This window comes from Thamnophis sirtalis, unplaced genomic scaffold, assembly GCF_051295495.1.
Source record: "Thamnophis sirtalis isolate CommonGarterSnake01/CBP01778 unplaced genomic scaffold, rThaSir2_p1.2 scaffold_9, whole genome shotgun sequence".
NCBI lineage: Eukaryota > Metazoa > Chordata > Lepidosauria > Squamata > Natricidae > Thamnophis > Thamnophis sirtalis.
This window is the reverse complement of record NW_028261389.1, coordinates 31,869,838-31,879,827: the sequence shown is the minus strand read 5'-3', so window position 1 is coordinate 31,879,827 and position 9,990 is coordinate 31,869,838.

Here is a 9,990-nt window from a genome sequence, read left to right as displayed (position 1 = left end):
TAAACATAGAGAACAATTAAATACAATACAAATATCAGAAAGGAGGGAGGGGAAAAACTAGCAGTTAAATCCAAGAGCATCTGTGGGTTAACTTGATTATAACATTGTTTCTTATTGAAAAGCTGGATAGCAATCCACTGCCCTACAGAAATCATGTCTGTTGGGAAAGGGTTTGATGACACTGCACAATGTATGCAGAAACAAAATCACAAAAATCCCAAAATTGCATTAATCTTTCTGAACTGGCATATTATAATAGATTAATAATATATTTTGATTAATCTATTGGTGGAACTGACTATGCTATAGTTGGATAAGTGCACAGAACAATTAATAATTTCCCGCTAAGAGAAAAAAAAATATGTATCCAATTACATCTGTTTGTGTTGGTGAGCATGAGCTTGATATCCTTCATTAGAATTATAGAATTATAGAGCTGAAAGGAACATTGGTGATCTTCTAGCCCTGTATGGCTTGGTGGCCCAGCCGGGGGCGGGGGGTGGGGAGAAGGGAACTGGACTGTGCAAGCAATGGGCCAGTTTGGGTATGTTCACATGCACCAGCCCTCCACTCATGTAAATCAAGCTGCATGTCTCCAGCCAGCACAAGTCAAGCTGCACATGTGTACCAGCCCACCACTTGCGCGGCCCACTTCCGAACCAGCCACAGTCTGGTAGTGAGCCATGGCTCGGTAGTTGGGGAACCTTTTTCTAGTCCAATCTCTGCCAAAGGCAGGAGTCCTTATATCATCCCAGATGGCTGTCCAATTTTTTCTTGAAAACTTCCAGTGAGTGAGTACCCAAAACTCTGGGAGGCAAGCTGTTCCATTGATTAATAATTCTCACTGTCAGAAAATTCCTCCTTATTTCCAGGTTGGATGTCCTTCTGACAAGCTTCCACCCATGGTTTGTTTCTTGTCCTATCCTCAGGTGCTAGGTAGAATAAATTGACCCTTATTATTCCCTTCTTCTGTGGCCATTCTTCAAGTATTGGAAGATTGCTATCATGTCTCCCCTAAGCCTTCACTTCATTAGGCTAAGCACACCTAGTTCCCTTATTTGTTTAAGCAACAGACCACTTATCATCTTTGTTGCTCTTCTCTGAATTTTTTCTAGGATCTCAGCATCTTTTTTTGTATCATGGAAACTAGGATGCAGTATTCAAAATGTGGCCTCATTAGTGCAATATAGAGCAGTACTATCAATTCCTGTGATCTTGAAGTTATTACCCTGTTGATGCAGCCTCGGACTGCATTGGCTTTAGCAACTGCAGCATACTGCTGACTCATACTCAAGTGATGCTCCACTAGGACACCCAAATGGGTCTCACAGGCACTTGTGTATTTGTTTTTTCCTGCCTCCTGTTGGATAGGATCCAATGTTTAAGTCTGACAAGATCCTTGCCATACTGAATTCGTAATTCCCTCCAGCTTGGAATCACTCACAAATTTGATGAGTGCCCCTTTAATCCCCTCATCTAAGTTATTTGTGAAGATGTTGAAGAGCACTGCGCCCAAGACACCTTGAGCTACTTTACTGCACATTTTCCTCCACATAAGTCTAGCAGTTCCATTGAGGACTACATACTGAGCATTGTTGATCATCTAACTGCAAATCCATCTGGTAGTGGTATTGTCTATCCCACATTGTTCTATTTCATCAAGAAGTAGGTTGTGGTCTACTTAAATCATGTCAAATGCCGTATTGAAGTCTAAGTATACTATATCCACAACATTTTCTTGGTCTACCAACTTAACAATAAGGTTTCTTTGGCATGACCTGTTTTTAACAAACCAATGCTGGCTTCTAGTAATCATCTTGCTGATTTCTAGGTGCTCACAAACCTGCTGCTTGATTATCTTCCAGATGTTCCCAAGTATTGATGCTTGATCGATCTATAGTTTCCTGGTTCTTCTTTTATCATTTTTTTGAAGATTGGAATCACATCAGCTCTTGTCTAGTTCTCTGTCAATTGCCCCATGTTCCAGGAATTCTTTTAGTACCCTGGAATTTAAGCCATCTAGTCCCAGATTTTTGAACTCATCCAAAGCAGATAAGCATTCTCTTACCACTTGCTTGCCTATCTTGATCTGCTGTTCTATCACCCATGGTACTGCTTTTGATAAACTACCTTATTTTTTCATTTTGCATGAAGACAAGAGAGTTAGATTTTTCATTTGCTGCAGAGTTTGTTTCTCAGTTGAGGTCAATATAGTTAAAGCCTTCCATTACGATAGCGGCTTTTTTTCCTGCACACAGCTAATTGATTAGCAAAAAGTTAATGTATTTCCTCAGCTTGGTTGGGTGGCTTGTTGTTGCTTCACACCTATAGCAATTTCCCCCTTTTAATTGAATGTTAGTTTAGAAGATAATCAAGCAGATAAGTCAGAATTTATAACAATCTTTCCTGTTAAAATAATTGCTATATTCATTATGGTATTTCACCCTGTGTGCTTATGGTCTCTGAAACTCTGGAGGGAGTAAAACCATTCTTACAAACATAGCCAAAGAACTTGTCATTAATATATGCACTGCAGTATTTTGCCAAAATCCATTTATCATTAGGGAATTAATTAATTGTTGTCACTGATTTGGGATAGCAATATACGTGTAGAGAGATAAGCATTCATTCATTTAAAAAAACCTGATTCTTTATCGGCTAGTTAATAGCAATAGTTGCTTGATCACAGATTGCAAGAATAAAAGTGGTTGAGCATAATTTGACAGAAATTAACATGCTGTGGTAGAACATTTAATAGAGCCTGGGGACAAGAAAGAGAGAGCAAGACTCTTCCAGGAAGAGTAAACCAGTACAGAAAAGATTTACGTAGTTTAGGGAGGAGGGAAATGTGAGAAAAAGACTTAGAATAACTGCTTTAGTTACACTTAATATAAGTTGATCTGGAGAATTGCTTTGCCAAGGTTTCAAGTTTCTGTTACATTCCCCTACTAGTAATAAAGATCATCCAGAATCTAAGTGGTTCTTGTTTCCTGAATTTGCCAGTCTGAAAGGGCTTGACATTAATATTGAAAGCCTCCAAAGTAACAAGAGAATTATTTTTCAGAGACAATTATTTTGTGTCTTACACCTTCAGACAATAGGCCTTGGACATCTTCATACTCAAAGAGTTTTATTATAACCCCCTTAATAATAGTTCTCTTAATCATTAGTTTACATCCCCATTCTCATCATTATTTTCCTCTGAACCTCTTGCAATTTCTCTAAAATCAGACTTGAAACCAAATAACTGGACACATTACTTGATATGGGCCATGACCCACAAAACAATGATACAACTATTGCTTTCTATTACAGGGATGCTCTCCTTCTGTTAATACAAACTGATACTGTGTTTACCATTTTGGAAGATTCATATTCAGCTAGTAATCAATTAACAGCTTCGTATGTTTATAAATTAATGTTAATTAATATGGTTAATGTGGTTGAGTTCTAGTAGCTTACACCTGATTATTTTATGGTATGGCATGGTTTTAACTGGTTTCATCATTTTATGGATATGGATATGGAAGTAAATCCAAAATAAACCATCAGAATTAGTGGTTTGTAATTCCAGGTAAAATTAGTGGTATCTTAAATTCAGAAAGGAATAAATACTAATACCAACTTAGGCACATTATACCTCATGTCTATGCATTTTTATTTTTTTCTTAAGTGGAGCACTTTGATTTGATTCTCTAAAAATTCATTATACAATTTTTAAGTCATCTCTAACCCTCAGACTCATTTAGAATTTTGTTTTATTTTTTAAAGTATTAATTGTGTGTTATCTGCAATTTTGAAAAAAAAACACAGTTTTTAATGTAAGAGTAAAATGAAAAGAGAAGAAAAATAAATAAATGGAGGATCAAAAAATAAATTATAGAAGTATTTATAACATTTAAAAAGAAAAAGTAAAAACATTTCACTTTTATTCTTAAAAGTAACATTGAATTGGAATACCTATAATCATTTATCAGGTTGGCATTTTAAGACCTATTAGAAATCAAACTAGCAAAACCAGCCATTTTTACTTTTATAATTTAATTAATAAAAACATAAGAATAAGAATTTCTAATTAATCTGAAGCAACTCATATAAATTGATCAGATATATAATATTTTAAATTTTTGTTAAAAGAAACCTGAAAATTGAAAGTGGCAGAAATCTCTGTACAGAATTATAGTCCATAAATAATTTTGAAATAAAGTTAGTATCAGGTTTATCTTTTTAACTATCAAATTATTATTTTTATTTAGCACATTCCACAAACTTACTCTGCCAGTCTCATAGTGAAGAAATTCAATATAAGTAATTTGAATGAATAAGAAGCTTTTATACTAAAGAGAAAAATAACTGCCATGAAGAGGAAGCAATTGCTCAAAATTTTCTTCATGCTATGATGAATCAGCTTCAAGCTGTGTTACACTGCCACTAGACTTGAAATACTGTAATTATCTGGATTGGTCTTAATTATTATATTTCTACCAGGATTTTGAATATGTATTATCGACTGTAGCAATCAATACTGGAGTAAGAGCCAAGGTGGCGCAGTGGTTAAATGCAGCACTGCAGGCTACTGCTAGATCAGCAGGTCAGCGGTTCAAATCTCACCGGCTCAGGGTTGACTCAGCCTTCCATCCTTCCGAGGTGGGTAAAATGAGGACCCAGATTGTTGGGGGCAATATGCTGACTCTCTGTAAAACCGCTTAGAGAGGCCTGAAAGGCCTATGAAGCGGTATATAAGTCTACTGCTATTGGAGTAATATATTAATGAAAAACTTGCCGATTTTCTCCGAATGGATTTGATATTTATCTGTTTTTGATATTTCATTGTTTCCTTAATGGTCCTGTTAAATTCCTCATTCATTTAATCATGCAATCTTTGACTAGCTGAATTTCTGAATAAAACCTTATCACAATATATACCGCATAACCTAATGTTGCAGATGATCCAATTTCTAATCCAGTTCAAAATTATCTTAATCGTTTAGCTTAAAATTTCATATAGCAAATAGATCTTCTTCTTTTGCATCTTGTAGAATGTTGAGTTTGATCTTCAGTGTTTTATCTGAACAAATAAACTTATTAATTTGTCTTTGTCATTCATTAAATGTATTTTCTTCCATTCTCATTGGGACCATTTGAACTAATACTTGATAAGATAATTCATTTTTACTATTGATATTTTTTCTAGCCTTTTCCATCGTATCAGCCATTATATTTTTCCAGATAGATGATGATAGGTGAATAAAAATGCTAGATCCAGTTTAAACATCCGGCTATGTGATGAGCCACAATAACAGTTAAATAATAGTGAAGACCTAACTAAAGTTGAAGGAACTGGATGAGCTTCAATCTATTACCGGAATCTATCACAAGACTGAAGCCATGAAATGGCTTGCACATATTGTTGCGTAAAAGCAAAATGTTGTAGTTTTAATGTGTTAAAGACAGTGCCTTTTCCCTCCCTCCTGTTAAACTATATCCCTTCTTTTTCCCTCCCTCTCTTCTTACTTTTCCATGTTTTTTCCTTTGTACTTTATACTTCGATAAACTAATAAAAAGTTAAATTACTAAGACTGAAGTCAGCCTTGAGACTGGATGAAACCCCTTACCACTATGGATTGGGTGGGAGACAACTCACGGATTGTGATGAGAGACAAGAATAATAACTAAATAAGTCTTGCATTATGCTTTCAAGCAGGAGAGTGACTTGTTAGGAAACATATCTTTTAATTACAGAAGTAACTGTAGTTCTAATTTAAATTTAGTCTTGCTGTCAGAATTATGGCTCTATTCCAAAAGTTGTATCTTGGTATATAATAAACATTGATCACTTAAATCTGCTAATTTTAACTACTTTTGCCTTTGAATTTTAAAATGGACAGTGCTTTGTGGTTGAAAATACAATTTACAATTATAGACAAAACATCTTAATTAGGTTGCAATCTCATCCTGCGTTTGCACGCAAGTTACTCAGAATAAATGCAAACAAGCCTCAGCTTCTCCTTGGCATTTCTCCTCTGTCTTTCCCATAATCTTTCTTTGGCCTGGAGGCCTTGTATGTAAAACCTCTGCCCTACCTCTCTTATTCCTTTCGCACTTGTGGGTGTGCCACTTCTAAGTAGCTGTGCTTCAGAAATGAAGGGAGATATTGTCTCTGGAGAATAAACAAAAGAACTGCCCAGTTGCTCCTATAATGGCTAAATATATGATTATTTAATTGACATATTGCAGAGACAAGAGAGAGGGACAAAAACAGTAAGAAGGGTGGTGGTGAGGAGAGAGATACTTAATGAAAGATATTGAGAGACTAAGGCTGTCTTTTGAAGAAGACTAGACTTGTTCTACAGCAGAGCATCTGTGATGAAATATTTATCACAAACAGGCTATCCCAAGTTCAAGGAATTTTAATTTTTCACAGACTCTTTTGTAAAACACAGTAGCAATGTTATACTAGGTAGCTATGGGAATAACACAGAAAGACAGAAAGAAAACAGAATGTTCCTAATTTAAAAAAGATTCCATTGCTATTATAGCAGTCAAGTAATTTTGAAAAGAAAATTGCCTTTTAGAAGATGTGAAATAATAATTTATGTGCTTCCAAATATGTTTAGAATGAATGTCTTTCTGTAGTTTCCACCCAACTCTTATATTTGGCATCAGAATTGGCAGGACTTTGAATGGTCTGCCAAAGTCAGGCTGCCTTGAACAGTCACTAAATGAACTGTTGTAAATCAAGAACTACCTATATTAATATTTATCTTTGAGCAGATAGAAGATAAGGTTAGTAAAAAGCAAAAATTTTACCGAAGTCACATAACAGAGGGAAGCTAGTGGTAACATTTTTCAATGGAAAAAAATACAGAAAACACAGCAAGAGATTCTGAGAGTGTTACCCAGCATGAAAACTATTATTTTTTAAATCTAAAACACAATTGAAAGAAAAAAGAAAGTACAGCTGCTAGAGTCTTGGACACATTTATATTGGCTTATTGCCAAATACGATGGTTTATTATTATTTTGAAGCATTTGGATCAGATTAGAAATACATAGGTGCATGCCAGTTAATTTAGAAATTGAAAAGCACAAAAATAAACATTTTCTCATGGAATTTCTACTCAGTTCCATCTATGTGCCATTTGTGGAAGGGTTTTGCTTATAGCTACTCATGCTTTAGTTAGTTGGACTACTATAGTGATACTGACTACTGCAGTGTTCTGTATATAGGGCTGTCCTTGAGAAGCATTTGGAAGCTACTTTTAGTGGAGCAGATTTCTCACTGCACCCATATAACACTGCTACTTTTGGGACAGAATTGCTTATTGATTTGCATAAGTGCGCTGCTCTTTAAAGACCTTTAAAGCCATGCACAGATTGAAGCTCCGAAACACAGAGGACCAGCTTCTCACAAATAGGCAGGTTTTCTTCACATAGAAATAGGAGCCAAGGAAGCCCGTCTTCTTTATTCCAGCCCCCTCCTTTGGAACAATGTCTCCCCAAACACATTTGAATGCCCTGGTGGCATTAGGTTAGCTATTCATACAAGTCCTAGAAGATTAAGATTAAATACCTCTAAAGGTAAAGTTAAAAGTTTACCCACACATGCGTGCTAGTGTTTTCCAGCTGTAGGGGCAGTGCTCATCTCCGTTTCTAAGCCCAGGAGCCAGCGTGGTCTAAAAATGTCTTTGTGGTCATGTGGCTGGCATGGCTAAACGCCAAAGGTGCATGGAACACTGTTACTTGCATTTTTTTACGTGCTTTCGAACTGCTAGGTTGGCAGAAGCTGGGACAAGTAATGAATCTCACTCCGTTAGGCGGCACTAGGGATTCGAACTGCTGAACTGCCGACCTTCTGATCAACAAGCTCAGCGTCTTAGTCACTGGGTCACCCCATCCCTCTACTAGCAAAAAAAGAGAGGAAAGAACGGATTGCAATTACTCCGAGTCTTATATTGTAATTTGTATGGTTTGGTTTTTCAGTTGTATTTTATTTTGATCTGAAGTACAAAGAGAGAACTGCGTGTTGTTCAGAATCAATTATGACTGGAGTAACATATAAACCCTGTAAAATAAACCAACAAATTCTTTTGTATGGATAAAACGTCCCTTGGATCTCTGACCAAGGATAGTTCGTTTTCATGATGGCTTTTTGCAGCCGCTGGGCAACCGAAGGCTAAGAAGCCTTATGTCATGAGGGAAGAACATGAGGCAGCATGAGACTTCTTAGTAAGGCTTGGCAACGTGGCCACTGACTAAGACTGGATTGTTTATCCGCTACTTCAATACCCTCTATTCTGAGTGGGATGTCAGGAATGTGGTTGCATGATTGTTACAAGTATCCTTCAGCAGTGCATGTGACAAGTAATCAACAAGCATCACTTCCCATATCTGTATCAGTGTAACCCTGTAATTTCCCTTCTTAAAAGAGGAAGAATTTTTGAAAGCCTTGCCCATCTGGATAGAGAAGTTAATGGAGTTGGTGGAGATGGCAACATTGATTGCTTTGATCAAACAAAGGAGTTGTCTAGCTATTTCCATTTGGAAACCACTTTTGGATTATTATTTTTTGCTAGAAACAAAGAAATTAAATTTTAACTTTGTGGTTTGATGATTAGAACTGTTCATGTTTATAGAAGTAGTAGGTGTTGTGGTTAATTTCAGAGGAAAAGGTTTATTGTATTTTATATTTGCATCTATTCTAAATTACTCTTATTGATTTCCCCCTCCCTTTTCCCCCTCCTGCATTCCTAATCTTGCATTTTCCCCGTTTTTCATTTTTTTTCTTTATCTTTTTCGTATATCATCTCGTTGAAATTTAATAAAATCTTGTGAAAAAAAGCCTTGTACTTCTTCCACTTCAGCAATGGACTAAATGGATTGTATCCATATACGTATGATGGTTGAAAGAAACATGGGTCCTTCCCTCCCATCCTAGTATAATATCACTCGATTTTGTCACGGTTAATGGCAATACACTGTGAATACTTGTCACTCTTCTTTCAGACATATAAAAGGACATTTTATGTTGTCAGTTGTCATGGGGGGGCAGTTAAGAAAGAAAAATGAGGGTGGGAAGGAGTATGAAAAGTTACTTTTCCATGCACTGCCCTGCTTACTAGGAACTATCAGAGGATCCCTCTCTCTCATTCCATTAATTAAAAGCAATAATGAAATACATCAAACCAAAGATCAATCTATCCATTTTTTCTCATGAACTTGAGAGATAATGTATTTTTCAGCTTCTGTTCTCAGGGACTGGTACTGAGCATGAATGACTTTCAAAGCAGTGTAATCAGGCCCATGGAAAGGACTAATATTCACGTAATTAATAACATTGTCCAAATGTATGCCCCACCAAAGAGTAGTGATATCACAGGTGTTGCAAGGAAGACTAAGTGTATATTACATTTTTTAAAGGTAAATAAAAAAAGTACCAGCCATCTTTATACCCTAGTAATCAGGGGTGGGTTGCTGGGGGTTCGCACAGGTTTGGGCAATACTCTAGCAAAAATTATGCAAACCCCCAAATCCCACTCCTGGCTGGCCCCTCTCAAATTTTTCCAAAGCACTACAAATATTGGAAATTTCAATTTATGACAAAATATAAGATGAAATGATTAAAAAAAGATGTTGCAACTAGTCTATAGCAGGTAGTGCAATTCAGATGTATTGACCATGGTATTTCAGAAACTTCCTTATCAACTGTCCCGCCAATCATGCCCGGTAGTTGTGATCTGGTCAAAGAAAAGTTGGCTAAAGGATTTGGAAGAGCTAGCAAAATATAGACTGAACCTAATAGAAGTGAAACTGGTCTACAACAAACAAAATCGAGCCATCTACTGGTTACTCCAGGGGTGGGCAATTAATTTTCCCAAGGGGCCATATGAAATCAGGTCTATTGCCACTGCTCCACACCCCCACCCCTGGCTGCTGCAGATTGAATAGGAACAGTCAAAGGGCTGGATATAGCTTGCAGTCCATAAAACG